At 35.8% G+C, this 22,669-nt stretch overlaps 1 pseudogene; it reads right to left on the minus strand.

The window, feature by feature from the left end:
- LOC126722054 (S-adenosyl-L-methionine:benzoic acid/salicylic acid carboxyl methyltransferase 2-like) overlaps positions 1–22,669 on the minus strand; it is a 55,335-nt pseudogene that overhangs the window by 25,071 nt on the left and 7,595 nt on the right.

Below are 22,669 nucleotides of genomic sequence, written 5' to 3' on the forward strand. Positions count from 1 at the left end.
TGGGATTCAAACCACATACATGAGGCACCACAAAGGCTATCACTTGAACCCCAACTCCCCTTATTTATGCTCCAATAAATAAACATAGAAAAAAAAGATTTGGCATATTGAATATGTGAAAAGTTTAAGTGTGGAGTTCGATGAGAATAGTAATCATAGAGAGATCTTACTCGATCCTCACAATTTTTGATACTGAATAACTTCAAAATTTGTGTTGAAATATAGGTGACAATATGGTTTTCTTCGTTTTGAACGTGATTGAAGCAATTGGAGTGCTGATGACATTCAAACAATTTCTTATTGAAAGATGAATTCCATGATCAGAGAGAGATGGCTGTATTATATTTGAGAATAAGGGTAATCTTGAGCAATATCCATGTTCGGGCGGGGTTGGGGGGGGGGGGGGAGAATGAAAGAAACAACTCAATCCCCATTTATGTCATAGGTCACTGAAATATTTTAGACGTTTTCCTTCTACTATTTTTGTAATCTATGTATTGTAATTAAACAATTATATTATGATTTAATAAGAAATTGCAACATCAGATTTTTTTTATTGTTTTTTGATGCCTTGATCTCCAGTGGTTTCCTAAAGAAGTCATGAAGATAGTCTTGAAGTAGGGAAATGGTGACATAATTGCTGTCAATTAAAACACCAAGCAAAATGGTTTGACTAAAATTTGTGAGTCCATGTAGTAGTATCGATTATGAACATAGAACCAATCTAGGGTCCAGTCACTTAACAAAGGCACATGAGTTTTCGAGCTTTGGCGCAAATCACTTATGAGTTCCTTATAAATGGGTTCAAAAAATTAAGTAAATTTTATTTTCTTGATGTTGATGCTCATTTTGGAAGGTCCAGTAGAAGGAAGAAGCCCAGTAACATGGGCAGAAAAGAGTTAGTAAGTGGATAAAAAATTATTAGGCCCAAGTGGTAGGAATAATGGATCATAGGCCTATAAAATAAACAAATGGGCCTTGAGGAAGCAAACGGGCCTAAAGGAGCCCGGAGAGATAGAAGTAGCAAACCCATGGCCAGTATGTGATGTAGAAAAGTGAGAATGGGCTACAGCAAGCTTGAAGTAATGCAAGTAAAGAAAGTAAGGGGTTGATGGAAAGCCCATGAGCCCTAAGAATGAAGGATAAGGTAATTGGGCCAGAGAAGCCCAAAGGAGTTAGTAAAAGCCCATGGGAACACAGAATTAGAAAAAAGGTCTGAGGATGCCCAAGGAAAGCAAATGGGCCAAGGATGCCCAAGAGGAAAATAAATGGGATACAGGAACCCACAAGCAATGTAATAAAAAGCCCAATTATCATATTGAGTCATTGAAAGAAGAATAAGCAGCAGGCTCAAAGGGGCTCAGCAGGCTTGGGCCAAATAACATCACAGCCGGAATGATAGAGTGGCACGGTAGGAAATGGTAGCAAGAATGCAGAAATGAGCAAAAGAGTAGGTTGAAGGAAGAAGAGCCCATAATCAAGCAAAGCCCAGCCCCTAAAGGGAGCAAGCCATAATAGATGAAAAATCAGAAAATAGCTGACGCCGTAAGAAGTCAAAGAGGGGCGGCAAAATGTGCAGATGAGCCTCAAAACCACGGCAAACGCATGAATAGCAGGCAGGTTTTGGACATACACCGAAGTGGAGCACGCGTAAGGCTCAAATATCACCAGCTTGTACCTAGCCAATACAAGAGGTGGTGGGTCATGGGTCAGAGGTAAGAGAAGGCATGGTCTGGTGGTGTGGAGAGGGGAAAACCTATTCTAGGATTCCTGTTCAGGCTTTTTTGGGGGAAATGTCTTGCTGGGATGACATACCACCCAAAAGAAGTAAAGATAAGTTGGAACCACTAGGTGCATGCCATTAGGGATAAGGATGGAGAGAGCACCCACACCATAGCATGTAGGAATGCCACGACAAACAAAAAAAACAAAATAGTCTTCTTTGTCTGGTGATGGGGAGTGGCACAGCTAGCACAAGGGTGGCTGGACAACTGACAAACTAGTAGTGGCCGACAAGGACACCAAGACCAGACAAAAGCAGTTAAAGGCTAAAATGGTAAAAGTCAGTCAGGCAGGCATTATATAAAGGACTCTTGTCGTGCACAGCCAAGGGGATCACAGTAATGGTAACCTCTAGGAGAGAATCACAACATATAAGCAAGCACTAAGAAAGGGTAAAGGAAAAAGAAAAGAAAAGAAGAATTAGAAATAACAAAAAAACAGAGAGCATAGAATGGCAGACATGCACCAATAGGTTAATCCCCTCTCTCCCTCTAAAGCCCAGCTTTCTGTCAAAGGCAAAGGATTCTTCTGGGCACAGGCCATTTAGGCTCGTTCCCTTAAAGCAATTAATTTCTTTCTGGGGAGATTATTTGCATTGAGGAAATGGTTCCATTCTTGGTTTTGGTCCTGTAACATAACTTGGCATGACAGACTGGCATTTCCCTCTTTAATTCAACAACTCATTACTATTTCTTCCCCACTTATTTATGCTATTTCATGTACAGGGCGCTTCTTGTTGCTGCCCCTTATTTATTTTGTCTAAGTAGCGAGCGTATTTCTTTTGTTATTTTAATTACATCTGCCTGCCATAACTCTCCCACAGTAGCTTCACCTGTCATGGGCACGTGACCAAGGTTTTTTGGCAAACGGGACATAGTTTGTGCACAAGCCGGACTGAGGTGGGTTACAATTGGATCGGTCCCAACTCCCTCATCCAGAACACTTGGGCCCAGTACAGCAAGAGGCAACCCAGCCCAACACCACAAAAAGGCCCATCACACTTGATGCAAATGATGTGAGATCATTTTTAGACAAATTGAGATGAGCAAAAATATTGGATTTAGCAAGTTCCATAGTTAGTTCTTAGGATGTCCACCCATTGATACTATTGGAACTCGATAAAATTAAGATCAAGTTATGACTAAATCCACCTGACGTCAATGATTCCCCATCCCCTATTCCCTAGTCTACACCCGTTGGGTATTGATTACATCATAACTTTTTGCATGTGCAGCTGAAACTTCAGAAAATTATTTTCAAACAAACAACAAAACCAAATCATTTTTCTTGGAAATATTTTCTATTCCACCTAAACAAACAGAACCTAGAAGTGATTCCTAGGAACCTATAGGCATGGTGCTATAGTTATTTTGGGGAAAATGGGCTTTTACCCTTAATTTTTAAACTATGCAGTAATTTGTCCATGTTTTCAAACTATTTAGGTGTATGTCCCTGTTTTGGAACTTGATTTTCTGAAAATCGAGTTCCCCTTATAACTTGAGTTTTCTTATTACCGATTGGTATTTCGAGTTTTCTTATTAGTGCCGATCGGTATTAATTGGGAAATTATTAGTGCCGGTCAATATTAATTGGAACCTAAATAATACTGATCGGTATTAATATGATTTCCCTTTAGAAAATGCTCAAAAACCGTTACGATTTTTCAATAGCGACTTGAATCACATTTTTGTCCTTGCAAACATTTGCGATTAAGAAGTGCTAGCATACAAATGTATTTGAACATTGTTAAGGACTCGTTTTTCATGCCACATGGCATTACTTCATTGGCAACCCAAACCACATCAACATATTATTGATTTTTGGGTAAAACTCTTTAAATCCTAAAATAAGCTCATATTTTATTCAACTACATGGATTGGGTTCATATGGCCCACAAGATCATCACTTCAAGAGACAGATTCATGGTCCACATTTCCTCTTCATCAATTGGGCTTATGGCCCACGACATCATCAACATCAATATATGGATAGGGCTCAAGTAATGAATCAAAGCTCACGGCCCATATTACCTCTCTCATATTCATGGAAAGTGGCTTCTCCAACAAAAGCCCATACATACACAAAATGACAGCAAAGCCCAAGGTACATCATCTCATCTTTGGCTATGATCCAATCTCATGAGTCTCTTTGGGAAAACTTTGGAAGTCATGGTTTGGAGAGCCAAGAAGTATGTTTAGTAAAGTTCCAGCGGCTTAAAGTTGACAAAAGAAACATGTTGCTTGGCATGTCTTCTCCAACTCCTTGAACTTTGACAAGTCAATGTGTAGCACGTAACATTTGGTAAGCCTCTCTTATCACATGAACACTTAAAATGATAAAACTCCTCATTGTTCTTTGACAAAAACTTAATACTCATCGTATAACAAATACTCAAAAACTCTAGCCATCTAAATGCTAACCAAATAACTATTCATTCAATCTCCAGCTGTTCCTATATGAATTTGGAAACATAATCATATTATTTCGCATAAACTACATTTCTACTTTCAACTAAAATCCAACTCAAACACATGGCCAAATCTGATTGGCTATCTTTAAACTTCAAATATTCATAATATCTTTAAGGCCAAAACTCAAAACTCACCCTCTAAGTTGCACCACTTTTCATTTCAGTCTTCTAAGTTTGGTTTTTGTCATTTCAATCCTCTAAGTTTCATTTTTTCTCAATTAAGTCATCCATTAACAATCCGTTAGCTTTTGTTGTTATCCTACCCAAACAATGTTGTTTTTATCAATTATTTAATTTATTATTTATTTACTAATTTTAAGAAAAAGTTAATTTAATTAAAAAAAAACCAGAAATTGGATTAATCGACGTCATATTTGGTCCTTGGAGATAAAAATTGAAAGAACAAAGTTGAATCGCCAGCCCGACACTGAGAGACTAAGAGGGAGAAAGAATGGGAAAGCAAGAAAGAGAAAATAGCCTAGTCTAACACAACAAGAGTTAGATCTAGGCAACTACAAAACATGCAAGCTTTCTTGAGACTTGAGAGTTAAGAGTAAATAAGAAATTTAAATTACAATCACATATCATCATATCGCACAAATCATTAACCAAGCGATTGAAGGAGCAAAATCAACAATCAAATTGACAGCATTCCCAATAGCTCCACTTGAAATAAAATGTCAAATCTTCACTTCTAATGCCTAAAAGATACATAGATATTGTAGGGAATTTAATCAAAATCCCAACTTGTGAGAAACAAAACAAATAGAGAAAACACACATAAAAGAAAACAATCACACGCACAAGACAATATTTATGTGGTTCGGCAATTTGCCTACGTCCACGGAGTTGCAGGGATTTCACTATTATCAGGGAAAACACAATAGTGCATAAGAACACTCTCAAGAAACCCAAATCCCAATTACACCCTAGCACTCTCTCACAGAAAAAATAAGAATAGAAGCTGGCTGCCTCTCTTTTCTCTATTTTCTCTCATGCGGCTGCTAACTAGGTTAATTGGAATTTTTCTCTAAATCACTTCTCTTTTTCTAGCCGCATATATATAAAGCACATATATATATATATATATATATATATATTACTTTATAAAGTCAGCTGGATGGGATTCCTAATACAACTTGTATTAGGTCAATTTCTATGACCGGATTGGGCTTGTTGGGCCTTATGGGCTTGTGGCAAAATTCAAGCCACACTAACAAATCTCCACCTTGGCTTGAATTGATCAAGCTACACTAGCAAACTCCTCCATCAGCTCCACCTTAGCCCTTAAGGGCTTACAAGCTGCAAACATCAGCCACAATCCTCCATAACACAATCCCTCATCCCTGCAACTCATCCTCCTGTCCTCAAGCTAGAAGACCAGTTGAAGTTGCGCACAGCATCAACTTCTCAATAGTGACACCCTTAGTCAACATGTCTGCCGGGTTCTTAGATCCACAAATCTTCTCAAGCATTACTAGCTTATCTTCAACAAGGTAACGGATAAAGTGGTATTTTGTCTGTATGTGCTTCGACTTTGAATGAAAAGCTAAATTTTTGGCAAGAAATATTGCACTCTGACTGTCACTGTGTAGAATGCCCATCTCCTACTTCTTACCCAATTCATCTAAGAAACCATGTAGCCAAATCATCTCTTTTCCAGCTTTAGTTGCTGCAACATACTCAGCTTCTGTAGTAGACAAAGTGACAATCTTTTGCAGATTTGAAGCCCATGATATAGCTGTACCACCTAGAGTAAAAACAATCTCAGTAGTACTCTTTCTACTATCAATATCACCAGCAAAATCAGCATCTACATAAGCCTGCAGTTTCAAACTTGCACTTGTGAAGCAAAGACATGTATCTGATGAACCCTTCAGATATCTCAGAATCCACTTGACTGCCTCCCAATGCTGCTTTTCAGGCCTACTCATGAATCTGCTCACAACTCCCACTGCATGTGCAATGTCTGGCCTTGTACACACCATAGCGTAAATTAAGCTGCCAATAGCTGAGGCATAGGGCACCTTGCTCATGTGGTCCCTTTCTTCTTCTGTCTTCGGTGACTGTTCTTTGCTTAGTTTGAAATTACTACCCAAGGGTGTGCTCACTGGTTTAGCTTCATTCATGTTGAACCTGCTGAGAACTTTCTTCACATACTCTGACTGTGAAAGTTTCAATGTACCATTAGCCTTGTCTCTAATGATTCTCATACCAAGGATTTGCTTTGCAACTCCCAAATCCTTCATTGCAAACTATTTGGACAGTTGCTTCTTCAGATTATTAATCTCCTCAATGCTAGACCCTACAATAAGCATATCATCCACATACAACAGTAATATGATGTAAGAATTGTCAAAAGACTTAACATAGCAACAGTGATCAGCTTCACATCTCTTGAACCCAATTCTATGCATAAAACTGTCAAATTTCTTGTACCACTGTCTAGGAGCTTGTTTTAGGCCATACAAGCTCTTTCTCAGTTTGCAAACTAAATTCTCTTGTCCTTGAGCAATGAACCCTTCTGGCTGAATCATGTAAAGGTCTTCCTCCAAGTCACCATGAAGGAATGTTGTCTTCACATCTAACTGCTCAAGATGTAAGTTTTCTGCAGCCATCATTTCCAGTACCAGTCTGATTGTTGACATCTTCACAACTGGAGAAAATATCTCTGTGTAGTCAATGCCTTCCTTCTGCTGGAACCCTTTAACAACTAATCTGGCCTTGTAACGTTTGCTACCATCATGCTCATTCTTTATTCTGTATACCCACTTGTTGTGCAAAGCCTTCTTTCCTACTGGCAATTCAGTCAGTTCCCATGTCTGATTCCCCAACAAGGAATCCATCTCATCCTTCATGGCTAACTCCCACTTGCTTGAATTCTCATCTTGCAAAGCTTCATCATAACACTCTAGCTCACCACCATCAGTCAACAGGAGATAATTTAGAGTGGGTGAATAACGCTGTGGAGGTCTAATATTTCTGGAAGATTTGCGAACTTCAGCTACAGGTGTACTCAGATCTACCTGTGAATTTACATTCTCCTTATCTTCTTCACCCCTTTTTTGGACAATACCTTCAGTCAATTCATCTAAGTTGACAAACTCAGATTTCTTTTGATCTATCTCTGTAACATCTGACACTACAGTTGACCTGTCCTTATACATAACCTGTTCATTAAATATCACATTTCTACTTCTGATGATTTTCCTATTTTGTTCATCCCAAAACCTATAGCCAAATTTCTCATCACCATAGCCAATGAAAAAACATATTTTAGACTTTGCATCAAGTTTACTACGAACATCAAAATCAATATGAACATAAGAAACACAACCAAAAACTTTTAAGTGTGAAAACTTTACCTCTATACTGCTCCAAACCTCTTCAGGAAGTCTGAACTCCATGGGAACTGAGGGTCCTCAGTTTATCAGGTAAGCTGCAGTGTTAACAGCATCAGCCCAAAAAGTTTTTGGTAGTCCAGCATGCAACCTCATACTCCTAGCACGCTCATTGAGAGTTCTGTACATGCGCTCAGCCACACCATTCTGCTGTGGTGTCCCAGGAATGGTCTTCTCCATCCTAATTCCCTGTACAGCACAATACTCACTGAACCCTCCATCTATGTACTCTCCTCCATTATCTGACCTCAAACATTTTACTTTCAAACCTGTTTCTGTCTCAACCATGGCCTTCCACTTCTTAAAGGTTTCAAATACAACAGATTTATTTTTCAAAAAATAAACTCATACCTTTTTGCTTGAGTCATCAATGAAAGTGATGAAGTACCTTGAACCTCCAAGGGATGCAGCCGGGGAAGGCCCCCACAAATCAGTATGTACTAATTCCAATTTTTTAGCCTTCGGTGTCCTACCAGTTTTCAAGAAGCTCACATTTTTCTGCTTTCCTAAGATGCAACTTTCACACATGTCAAAATCAATGGACTTCAATTCTGGTAGTTTTTCTTTTGACAGCAGCATCTTCATCCCTTTCTCACTCATGTGACCAAGTCTGCGGTGCCATAGGCTTGTATCAGTACTTGCATCAGCAACTGCAATTGTGTCTCTTGGACTTGAGGTCATGTATAGAGTACCAGTTTTCTTTTCACGAGCTAATACCCTAGCTCTCTTTGTAACCTTCCAAGTACCACCAACAAATAGTATTGCATGTCCTTCATCATCAAGTTGTCCAACAGAAATCAGATTCCTCCTCAAGTCAGGAATATGTCGAACCTTCTCCAGTAACCAAACAGACCCATTGGGCAACAATATTCGGACATCTCCCATACCAACAACATCCAAGGCTGAACCATCAGCCAAATACACCTTACCAAAATCACCTGCAACATAATTTTGTATGATTTCTCGGTGTGGAGTGGTATGAAACGAAACTCCTGAATCCAAAACCCAATCATCAAGTGGACTGTCTACTGCAAGAAGTAATGCATCTTGTACCTCTTCTGTTACAGCATTAGTAGAATCATCTTCATTCTTCTTCTTAGGACTTTTGCATTGATTCCTAAAGTGACCTGTTTTCCCACAATTCCAGCATTGTACTTGTTGGCCTGATCTAGATTTACTTCTGTTCCGATTAGAATTTCTGGATTTTGATTTGCCCTGATTTGAATTTCTGTTATTAACTCTGCCTCTTGTCTCAAGGTTTAGGGCAGAACCAGATCCTGAGGTTTCACCTGCATCTCTTCTGCGAATCTCCTCAGCCAGAATTAAATCTTGTATATCATTGTACTTGAGTTTTTCCTTTCCTGTAGAATTACTTACTGCCATCCTCATTGCCTCCCAACTGTTTGGCAAAGAAGCCAAAACGATCAGTGCACGGATCTCATCATCAAAATTAATTTCTACAGACGACAATTGATTTATGATAGTGTTAAATTCATTCAGATGTTGTGCTACTGATGCATTCTCTGCCATCTTCAGATTGAACAGTTTCTTCATCAAGTGCACTTTATTGTTTGCTGACGGCTTTTCATACATACCAGACAAAGCCTTCATCAGATCTGCTGCGGTCTTCTCCTTTACAACATTGTGTGCAACAGACCTAGATAGAGTTAACCTGATAACTCCTAGTACCTGTCTGTCAAGAAGAGCCCATTCCTCAGCCTTTATAGCCTCAGGTTTTATCCCCAAAAGAGGCAGATGCAATTTCCTCCCATAAAGATAATCTTCAATCTGCATCCTCCAATACACAAAGTCTGTGCCGTCAAACTTTTCTATTCCAGACGCCTTTCTTGCTTCCTCTGCCATTGCTCCCACTCAAACCTAACCCTAGGCTCTGACACCAGTTGTAGGGAATTTAATCAAAATCCAAACCTATGAGAAACAAAACAAATAGAGAAAACACACGTCAAAGAAAACAATCACACGCACAAGACAATATTTACGTGGTTCGGCGATTTGCCTACGTCCACGGAGTTGCAGGGATTTCACTATTATCAGGGAAAACACAATAGTGCACAAGAACACTCTCAAGAAACCCAAATCCCAATTACACCCTAGCACTCTCTCACAGAAAAAATAAGAATAGAAGCTGGCTGCCTCTCTTTTCTCTATTTTCTCTCATGCGGCTGCTAACTAGGTTAATTGGAATTTTTCTCTAAATCACTTCTCTTTTTCTAGCCGCATATATATAAAGCACATATATATATATATATATATATTACTTTATAAAGTCGGCTGGATGGGATTCCTAATACAATTTGTATTAGGTCAATTTCTATGACCGGATTGGGCTTGTTGGGCCTTATGGGCTTGTGGCAAAATTCAAGCCACACTAACAGATACCACCTCACCGTGAGAAATTGCAACGTGAATCTGATGCCTAAGATACCGCCTCTACTACTACTAAATGAATTGAGAAAGCCATTTGAAACCATCTAGATACTGCTTAGAGTAGAATGATTCAGCCACAAAAACCTCAAGGGGACGGACATCTGCTGCCAGCTCTACATTACCCTTCTTGGTGGTGACAATGATCAGGTGGAGCAAGGAACAATAGTCGTTTTTTGAGCAAGTAGATACATCTCTTGTTGTGCCTAAAATAAGATGCCCTTTCTTCATCTAATTTTTGGGTTTTCTTAAAATTAAAGAATTAATTTTATTAATTTTTTTTTAATACAAGATAGAATTATACTCTAACCTAATCTAAATGTATATGTACGTGAAACTTCCTCCTAGAGACTTGAACCTCGGCCCTTACCTCCCACACCCCACAAGCATCTATACTTGTGAAGTGACTACCACACCAAGGGTGCATGGTGGTTTTTAATTTTAATTTTAATGGCAGTAGCTAACGGATAGTTAATGGAGGGCTTAATTAAGAAAAAATGAATCTTAGAGGACTGAAATGACGAAACCCAAATTTAGAGGACTGAAATGAAAAATTGTAAAACTTAGAGGGTGAGTTTTGCATTTTGGCCTATCTTTAATATCTATTTGCCATCTACCATAATCTGACCAAATATTCCCTTGTCAGCTGCTTGAGCAGAGCATTAAATGCTCTTCTTGCTCACCTAGATTAAGTCACAACATAATGAGACCTTGACTAGATCTCTAAAGCTTCATTAACTATCAACCAATCATTCTATTACTTACTAAAAATGTATGGCAATGAAATCTTGGACCAAAAATATAAATACCCAAAAGAGGAAACCTTTCCAGCAAAACACCAACAGTGTTTTTAACACTTGATACCTGGCTGAAAGTGACATTACTAGCCATTTAATGCTCAATCTTAGTAGCCAGCTGCTATATCCAAAACAGCAAGATATCCTTAAAAGAGATTTTACCACTTTCAGCTAAATCCAAGAAATAAATTTTGAATATTCTCTCCAGCAGCCTGACATCATTCAGTTGACCTCATCTACTTTAGCTCCAAGCAACAATTGTCTTATGACAGTTGTGACAGCTTTTTTCAGACAGTTGTTTCAGGACAAATGTGACAGTTGACTTAGCAGCCTTGGCATTACAGAATTTCCTTATTTGGATAAAAACCAAAACCAACTAAAGAAACTATATTTTTCTAACTAAAATCCCTTCCTTTTTTGCTGGTCTTTCCTACAGCTGAACTGATTTAGTTTTAGACTTGGTTCTATATAAAGAGGACCAAGCCACACATTATTATCACACCACAACAACACCACAACTCTTCCTACACACTATTACCCATCTTATACTCACTCCCTCACTCTCTAATTTTGAAACTTTATCATCTTGCTGCCCATATCTCCAAATACCTAAACACATCTCACTCTTCACATCTCTTATAAAACCTCTTCTCTTGGAAAGCAGCAAAGGCCATCACTATAATCTTTCTAGCAGCTATAATATCATTCCTTTACAATCTTACAAATCTCTCATACATCTTACAAGATACATCTCTCACAACTTATCCATACATATTTCTCATATATATTACAAACACATCTCTCACCAAGTATTCATACTTATTACCCATACATATTACAAATACTATATCCCACAAAACATCTATATCTTTTACCATCTCCATATATACTTCTCAAGAGATATCAAACGCTAATACTAAAAGCCCTTCTCATGGAAGGCATAAACTTCTAATACTAAAGCCCTTCTCATGGAAGGTATTGATTTCTAATACATAAAACCCTTCTTCTAGAAGGCACAAAGACCTTATACTAAAGCCCTTCTCATGGAAGACACAAACCTATCTTACAAAACCCCTTCTTATGGAAGGCAATACTATCCATAACTTCACAATAACTAAAAGAGCATTATCAAAGGAAAATTCATTTAAGTGCATGATAAAGGGAAAAAACTTCACCAGCCTCTACACACTGCTAGACATGCTCTCTCTCCCTCTAGTTGCACTCATTTTTTTCCCCTTCAATCTTGAAGGTATCATGGAAGGACATATCATGGCATATTATCTTTCCACCACTAGAGACATTCTGCCGGAATACTATCAACTCATTAATGCTATACAATTGGAGCTACAAACCATACAAAGATAAGTGACTGTTTCCATATCTCTAAATTTACATCATTGAGTACATGATTACTTCACCTTTAAATACAAATCACTTTACTATTACATTACTATACACTAATAATTTGATATGTCATTGCTGGACATATATCATTTCAACATAAACCTCTGCTGGATATATATTATTTGAACATAAACATCTGCTGGACATACTCCCTTGCTGAACATATCCTATTATCTTAAACATGAATCATACCACAGCTGGACATGGACTATCTTGGACCCATCCTATTGCTGGACATATGACAATTAATTATTCTCAAATATTGGACATCACCCAGTATACATCATTATAATCTTTAACTCATCATTCTATCAAAATATTTCATTAAATGGTAAATACATATTACTTTATTCAACTATTATTTCAACCATTATCATGATTCTTAGACTTTGGGTTTTACATATTTTGTAGGCCTAAAAATACGCCGGAAGCCATTGGACTACTTGGTCCAATGTTGAGTTCTGGACTCAACTCCCCAAAAAAATTCGGGTCTGACAAGGTCACCCTTTCAAAGGACAACACGTGGCTGCGCAACAAAAAAAAAAAGGCCACGAACAAACTCTAGGTTTTGTTGGAGTGTTCCATTCTCTTTTTCCTCTCTCCTTTACGCCCTTATTCTCATTCTCTCTCCTTTCTCCTCTAAGCAATTTGGCACAACTGTTGCTTCGTTTTACATCTCTCTTCATTTAGCTAAAAAACTCGGCACATGCACATAAAGTGTATAAATTCAGATTTTAGCAATATTTAGCCAAAGATTCAATTGGGCTTCCATAAGAATCCAGTAATATTCTAGGGACTCACATTGTCACCATTTACAACAAGAGAATCAGCAATCAGCAAGAGTTTGTGAAAGAGTATGAAGTTTGAACCACTGAATTGATATCAAGACACAACATTAAAGCCAAACCTCTCCCTTGACTTGATTTTGGCCCAACTAAACAATCCATAAAGGTCCAAACAATAATAAATGTGATCCATACAACTAGCTTTCTGTATAGTTTAAGTTTCAATTAAGAAAAAGATGCTGAGAACTTTGTTCTTCATAAGCTCATGAAGGGAACAATTTGACTGAGAGTTCCCAAGCCTGATAATTTTGAATCGTGGGCATTGACCTTTTCCTGGTGAGACAAAACGTTTTTATACAAGTATGTCACATTTTTGTGTGTGTATTTAGTTTTGTATGATTGAAGATGTTTATGTTTTACTAAGAGAGTCAATTTCGTATAGGAAGCTGTTTTGGTTTGGCAAGAGAAACAAAATATTTCGGTATTGGCTGATACCGATGTACAATTTCAGGATTATCGCTATTTATATATTTCTATGCATATGTATATGTTTGTATTTATTTATGTAAATATGAATTTATTAATAATTATGTTTATCAACATAAAATTTAAAATTCACATATTTTATAAGCCTAAAAATTAGCCTAAGTACATTAACCAATATATTAGGTTAAATAACATATCTTTTTTAATATAAACATTTAAAATTTTAGCCCTTTTTTTTAATTTTTATTTATTATAATTGTACTAGTTGAAAAACCTATACCAGCTAAAACACCTGAAATATGCCTGGTACAACTCGGTATATTTTTGGGTACATTTTAGAGGAGTATCATTATCGGTTTAATGGTCGGTATAGTATATTTTTCCGGTATGGCTGATACCAGTACAATATTGATTTCCATGTGTTTTATACTTTTGCTTATCTTAAAACATGTGTTAATGCTTTTAGATAGGGATAAGATATATAAATAATGAGTTGTTCAGATGGAAGTGAAAGAATGTCAAACTTTATTTAGCGTAGTAGGATGGAGTATTCCAATATGTTGTAGGTTCTAAGTCAAGCAATGTTTGTGGACTGTCTTAATCAACTTCAAAATTGACCCTTGGTGAGGTCTCGAGTTTAGAGGTGTGAGTTAAGTCTCTACCAATCATAAGATTTTTTGTGTGATTGGTCACCTAATATCTAATTGATTTTATTATTGACCGAGGTTTAGGTGATAAAGTAGCTATAAACCATTAAAGTCGGTTTCAGGATTCATTTATGCGCATGAAAAGTGTTAGGTACCTTGTAACATTCTTCTAACAATGATTACCGTATTAATATTTTTTAATTATTGATTATTCTAAGATCATTCGCATTAGTCTGTGCAAAAATTCATGATTATTTTAGTATAAGAACATACTTTAAAAAAAAAAAAAATTTACATAACCACTTTTCTAAAAAGCACTCACATCAGATTATTTATTTTATACTACATTTCATTATAATATTATTTCTTTATAATTTTTTTACTCTCTCAAATCATCTCTCTCTCTCTCTCTCTCTCTCTCTCTCTCTCTCTCTCTCTCTCTCTCTATATATATATATATATATATACACACACGGTTACTATAGCAACAATCTAAATTTACATGAACCAATGTTGGTTATTTTTGGAGTTAGATGTAAAAAATTTACCTTTTATGCTATTATACATTAACTGATATGAGTGCTCCAACAATCTATTACATAATGATAATAAAATCATCTATTTATGAATATTATTAAGATAGCATCATGTTCCTATCATGCCAATGTGATTTCGGTTAGGCGGGAGCCTCATCCAAGCCGAGGTCCAAAGTTCAAAAGGGTATAAAGATGTATTGGTGACTCAGATACATCTTTGGGCTAGAGTTTAGGAAATCTCCTTCTTGTAGCTTTTGAAAAGTTGGGAAACTCACTATAACTTTTTCTATAAAAAGAAAAAAAACATTCCATGTCTCTTTGGGAAGTTTCTTGGAGTTCTAGGTTGTATTCAAAATCTTATGAATGGTAACGAATGCTCTAAGAGCATTGGTTATGGTGCATTCAATACTTTATTAAATAATGTTTTTATACATTATTTCTATAAAAATAAAGTCAAACTATATAAATATATATATATATATATATATATGTATATCCAAAAAAGCACATACAAACACAATAAATTCGTGCCTATACAGGCCAATGATTTATTAACTCGCGTATTTTATTTTTTGAAAAGTGTGTGCACATTATAGCTCATAACTCAACATTTTTTAGTTTTTAACCTTCTTCCTTAGGACACTCGTTAACATGACCCATTTATTTATAGTATTTGTACATTTTGTTGTTTGCTTATTGTTCCAACAAAGCATCAAATGTAGGTGGCTCTAAGTAATGGTATAGGATTCCCTCCAATTGAATGTCCCAAATATAAGACGTGGTATTTTAAAATAAAATAAATAACACATGTCTCACATCCTTCTAAAAATGAGAAGTAATTAGAGGGGATACTTTCTCAGAAGTAATAATTATTTTTGCAAGCTTTTAACCTCAACAAATACTAACTAGTTGTTCAATAGACAAGTAAATTTATACTAGATTAGTCCACCCAACTATGCAAGATATTCAATGTTCTGATGTCCACAAGCTAGACTAATTTTGATTGAGTTGGGGAAAATGACCTCGGTTTGGTGACAGTTTTAAAAACCAGAATGTTCAAATAATAAAAAAATGGGTATAGTTCTCGATTTTTACTATTTTTACCAGATCGGTTGAGGGTTTGACTCCCAATTAAACCAATGAGTTTGATTCAATTTTAAAACCATGGACTCAGTGGATTCACTTTATTATTTAAAAAGCAAAAACTCTTCAATTTCTATATTTTGGTCATATTTTTAATTTGGCCTTTGATTTTCATACCTTTCATTTTGGTCCTTATATTTTAAACTTGCTATCATTTTAGTATCTGTTGTCATCTCACTTATAAAAAAGACTATCTTATATTAGTAATGTAGTACATTACTAATATAAGATTTTGTATAAATGAGATGGTAATAGAGACCAAAATGATAGCAAATTTAAAAATATAAGAACCAAAATGAATGTTATAGTCTCACTTCAACACTAAAGTTGATAATGTGTCGTCAATGTGTCTTTTCAAACGGTTTTTGTTTATTGTCCAACACTACAAAGATTCAGCATATTTATTATATGAAAAGTTTAAGAGTGGAGTTTGATGAGAATAGTAATCGTAGAGAGATCTTACTTGATCCTAACAAATTTTGAGACTAAACAACTTCAAATTTTAGGTTGAAATATAGGTGACAATTTGGTTTTCTTCATGAGGCAATTGGAGTGTTGATGACATTCAAACCATTTCTTACTGAAAGACGAATTCCATGGTCAGAGAGAGATGGCTGTATTATATTCGAGAGCAGGGGTAATCTTGATCAGCGTCAATATACTACTTGTCAATGTTTTTAGACAAAAAGAAAAAAAAAGAAAAAAGAATCATAGAAACCATTCAATCCCAATTTATGTCTTGGGTCACTGAAATATTGTAGATGATTTCCTTCTAATTGTTTGTAATCCATGCATTGTTATTAAACAATTATATTATAATTTATTAGAGCAATTGCAGCATCAAATTTTTGTGATGCCTCGATTTCCAGTGGTTTGCTGTCAATTAAAACACCAAGCAAAAAAACTTGTGAGTCCAAGTAGTAGTCAGATTATGTACATGGAACTAGTCCAGCCACTTATCAAAGGCACATGAGTTTTCGAGCTGTCGCACAGTTCACTTAAATGGGTTCATAAAATTACAAGTAAATATTATTTGCTTGATGCAAATGATGTGAGATCATTTTAAGTCAAATTGAGATGAGCTACAATATTGGATTTAGCAAGCTCCTTGGAAATATAGACTTTAACATGGTGAATGGTCCAAAGGCAAAGATTTATTCCCATGTGGTTTGGTTGATATCAATGCCCGGAGTTCGATCGAATCTACGGGAAGACAAAATTAGTTCTTAGGCCACCCGTTAATACTATTGGAACCCGATAAAACTAAGATCAGGTTATGACTAAACCTACCAAGTATTGTTATGGTCCTAAACTAGGCCCCTCAGGTATTGATTACTTACCAAGTATTGTCATGGTCATGTCCTCCATCTACCTCTCCTCTACTCCAAATCGCCACCGCTACCACCTTCCCCCAATTGTCTGATTCTCCCACCATCATCTATCAACTTTTTTTTTTTTTTTTTTTGGGGTTAATTGTAACTTCAGATTTTTCTGTGCAAATAAAAATTTAGAAAATTATTTTCTAGATCCCAACAAAACAACAAAACCACATAATTTTTCTTTAAAGTATTTTTATTCCACTGAACAAACTGAACCTAGAAGTGATTCCAAGGAACCTACTGGCATGGTGCTAGTAGTTATCTTATGCTTTTCATTTTGCTCTCTAGGAATTCCATCAAGTGCAACCAGTTCTGTTTGCAGTAGTTCCCAACCAATTTCATCAATTCCCCAATCTTTTACAATCCCTAGCCCTAATTCCAAAAACCCTAGAATCTTCTTCAACATACGACTGCTACATCAAAGACTAAGAAGTGCCAGCATACAAGTGTATTGGAATGCTAGGTTTCATTGGAGTGTTCCATTGTAGGAAACAATGATTAAACTCAATGTACTGGAATATGTTCCTCTGCAATGCTAGGGGGAGGACATGGAAGACACCAGAAAATCAAATACTTGAGAGGATTATAGTCCTTGGTATCTATAGAATGATTACAGAATCAATTGTATGTAGTGCATACAAAAAAAATAACTGGTTTCACTAATATCTACTAAAATTAAAAATATCTACTAAAATTAAACATGTGAGACTGCAAGAATCAGACAAAAGGCCATTCTTTTTTCTGATCTCAAAAGTACAAGCAGGAGCTCCAATCCTCACACACCGTTGCAATAAGCTTCCAAGAGCCTTTCAAATAGGAAAGCTACCAAGTAGAAACCACTAAATTTGAGGTATAATAAGTGTAAAGGAAGCATGGTGAGGCACGTAATTTGACAAGAGCCAACCCCAAGAGTGAAACATTGATTGCCTGCTTCTAAAACTTGGACCTCAGTGATTACAAATCAATCACCACTTCTTTTCGATGCATGGATCCTGTTAAGGCCAATTTAAAATTAATTCCATTAATTTTTGGGTCATAAGGCTCCTCAAGATGTCGATTCTAAAACCACAATTATAATAACATTTGAATGAAAAGTATATACTAAGAAAGCAATTCAGAATGCAACAACCATAACAAATGAGGCAATGTTTAGGAGCCTTAAAATACATCTGGAGTGCAAAGGTACCAAAGAGAACTGAAATTGCAGAGTTCTTGACTAAATGGAGCTAATAAAAGTATGATGAGTTTACTCAAACATACACAGAGAGAGAGAGAGAGAGAGAGAGAGAGAGTAACGAAATCAATTTCCATGCAGTTACACTGTAGAAATTGCTTGATACCCTTCATCCTCCAGAAGTTTTGCTATCGAACTGTCTCCCGTCCTCCTAAAAACCATGGATTGAAATAATTATATTGTGATTCATCGGGGATTTAGAAATAATTTCATAAGTTGTATAATATTTACAACCTTTTCAATTGCACAAGGAGTGCCTTGGCACAGGAACCAAAATCTGATTTGTGACCGTATCAATATATCCACTTTAGTGCATAATTTGGTGCATGTAAGTGATGAATCAATTTATAGATCAACAAAATCATAATAAAATTGAAAAGAAAGCGCTAATTTTTCAATTCTAATGGAAATCATTTCTTTCCATGGCACTTGAAGACAGTCCATATAGAATTCAACCATTAGTTTTATTGAGCCATGCCATCATCAAGGCTATAGCAAAAATCAAAGCTAGAGTTGCAGCTTTGAATGGTTGAGGCGTTGAGCCAACTTAGAGGCCAACCAAACCTCAACTTGAGGGATTCTGCCACTTATCCCAACCTTGCACAATTATCCAGACCATAGTTAGGCTCATTTTTAACAAAATTGTGCTAAATTTTCTTAGATACACGCAAGTCAAAGCTTCATATTGAATGCCATGTAAGATTTTATAACTCTTCTTCTTTTTTTACATAATAGTCCCATGCCCTACCCAATCCCCCACATCATGGCAAACCCTAAACCCAAAACAAAATTAAGTAATTCTTGAAGATCTTCGAATGACTTACCATAACATGTATATATGTAGGCTTTATGATATTCAAAAGTCTTGCATAATGAGTAATCATCAACACAGAATTCTTTGGAGTCAAAAGCCCATTCACTGCAGCTGCTACGTCTCGAAGTGCATCAACATCCAGTCCAGAATCAATTTCGTCCAAGATAGCCAAGTCTGCACCCAGAACCTGCATATAAAACAGCATATTAATATGAGAGAGATTGAGTAATTTATATAACTCAAGATATGCAACAAATCACAAGTTTAAAAAAAAAAAATTAACACAGATTTTATACTCCTGTGTACACCACGTGCACCTAGGTTCCTTCTCATAATTGCATCCACATCATTTTAGCCTTCCTGAGAATCCTGACCCTAATGTAGGGTCTTAATTTCAAACTACTTCAACTGTTATAAAAGGTAAAGTTGACTTCACTAAAGCCAGAACATACCATCTCCTAATTAATATAATGGCACCCAATACTTATTGTCAAAATGTTAAAAAGAGAACAAAAAAATCTAGTTTCCATCTTATAAGGTCAACTTTGCCTAACTAGATCACAAAAGAACAAATTTACAAGAAGAAATCCATAAGGTCCCATTTAGTTGGGGTGATTTTAAGGGGGATGGAAAAGGGGGAGGGAAAAATCGGTGAGAAAATGGGGGAGAGGTTTGTTTGGTTGGGAGAGGAAAGGGGACGGGATTTTGGTGGGGGCCGCAGTGATTTCTCCCTGGGCCCACCAAAATCCTCTCTCCCCAATTTGGGGAGATTTGAGGAGAGAAAATAGGGGAGGAGAGGGATCTTGAAAAAAAACACCAAAACTACAAACCCCACCCCTCCCCCCCCAAAAAAAAAATGTGCCTTTATTTATTTATATCAAGTGGTGGGTTTTCCTTTTTTAAATCAAACAGTGGGTTTTGGGTTTTTTTTTTAATCAAAATTTTCTTTTTAATTAAATGGTGTCTTTCACTTCAAATTTTTGCAATTTAAAATAATGCATAAAAGATGAGTTTATGGATCAAATGGTAAATAACATCCGATTGATATGAAAATTGGCATGCATGTTAAGAACATATAGAACATGTAATTCAACAGTTGAATTTTCAAAATATTAATTCAATAACAATTTATTAGGTGGTGTAACATTGCTTAGAGTTAATTACACCAGGTGTAACTTGAACCCAACTCTTATATATATATATATATATATATATATATTGTATAATGGAATTATGGAAAAGTATATTTATTTTTATTTAATGATTATGAAAAAATTATTTCTTATATTATGTAATAGAGAGGCATAGGAGTAACTTTATACAAACTATATTTTCTATCCTCTCATTTTTATTCTCAACTAAACAAAGGAGTTTTCCACCCCTTTACTTTTCCATCCTCCAACCAAACACACTAAAAGGGAAAATTAAAATCTTTTCTATCCCCCCACTTTTTCATCCCCAACCAAATGAAGCCTAAGAGAATTGGCCAAGTATGATTATCCTCCAAAAATAGGTCCCACATGGATTTAGAGAAAACAGATATTTTCTCTAACTTCCCATTGTGTCTTATATCAAAGACACAATGGGACGTTAATTCAAAAAATTAGTAGTCCGGATAATATGACACAGCAAGCATTAATATCCTGCATCAGATTCCCAAAATAATTTCACAAAGAACAAACTATAATGCCATTGTTGTAGCTTTTGTCCTAAGTATCATATATCACGCAAAGGAATTCATACTCATCTCCTTCCAGTTAAAATATTAGAAAATTTAATTCAACTAAACCTTAAATAAACTAGGGTTTAAGATATATCTTGTCAACTAATTGGGGTGGCTCACACGCAATACAAGCAATATATACTGATTTACAGGATTTAGTACAACCATCAGATTCTCAAGTCTCTGTAATAGCTTATTTAGAGCTTAAAAGTTAAAAGTACTTCAGTATTGTGAGGCAATGAGTTTAAACAAACTTAGTTCTGCAAAACAAACCTTAGATGTATTAAGTTGTTAAATATATTTTGAGTAACAACTAATAACCCAACTCACAGAATGATAGAAACACTTATTCTTATTATTTTTATTTTTATTTTTATAGAATACAATAGAATTAGAACCTATGGTTTCTACTTTATAGGTGATAATTAATTTGGTTTTTGGTGTAGCGGAATTCGAACTCAGTTCCCTTATTCGACGATGGGGGACTTTATCAGTTGATCTAACTAAAACCTACGATAATAGAAACATATTTGTAAGTGAAACAACATGTAATGCAAATGAAATATTTGAATTTTGGTGTATAACAATAAAACAAAGAAAAAGACAAAGATAAAGATGAAGATGAAGGCAGTTGATGATAACTAAACCTCAATAGGTCCAAGCTCAGGCAGACCAAGTTTTCTTCTCCGAGCATTATAAGTCATATTGAGAAAGTCAATATTGTTGAACCAAGTTTAGTGATGTAATCCAACAAGAAGTTAAAAAATGTGCAAGTTGTGGCAAATTGTATGGAAAAGTATGTGTCCTTAGAATAGTTGAGATTTAAGAGTGTGAGAAATCTCCTATCCTAAATTGGCAAACAAGTTTTTGCAAACCATTTAAGTAGGTTCAATGATTCATTTATGTGCATGGAAGGATGCTTTTGATGTCATTTTTATTATTCTAATAATCTATTACATAATGATGATATGATCATCTATTTATGAATATTATTTAGAAAAACATCGTGCTATTATCATATATCGTCTTCAGAAATTGGGTTTTAGTCATCAGTGGGTAAGTTTGATAATGCAATGTGTCAAAACGGTCTGTTATAGTATACTATTCAACAGTGCTCCAATGGAAAGATTCAATCCTACAAGAGAAATCAGATGAGGTGATCCGTTATCTCCTTATTATCCTCTACACAAATATTTTATTGTTCCCACAGAGCATCAAATGCTAGTGTTGGAAGTAATAATTTGTCTTTACAAGCTTTTAATTTGAACCAAATAATAAATTAGTTTTTCAATCATCAAGTAAATTTTTTACTAGATTAGTCAACCCAACTATGCAAACCAAACATCATATGTATGGGTGGGAAAGTTAATTTTGTTGTCATTCTTGCAAAGCGGCTACAAACGCTAGTTAAGAAGGCCAATAGCACTTGTGAGTCAGGGACTCATGGTTTATAGATTCAACCGTGGCTCCATGAATGCAACTAAACTAACACAAAATTACAGCACCTTAGTACCACTACCAATATGATCCATGAAGTATCGTTAAGCATTTTCAGATCATGAAGTTATCAATGTATCAATTACTACCAAGCTCTACAATCATAGTTTCAAATGCAAGCTTAAG

The sequence above is a fragment of the Quercus robur genome, chromosome 4, assembly GCF_932294415.1.
Source record: "Quercus robur chromosome 4, dhQueRobu3.1, whole genome shotgun sequence".
Lineage (NCBI taxonomy): Eukaryota > Viridiplantae > Streptophyta > Magnoliopsida > Fagales > Fagaceae > Quercus > Quercus robur.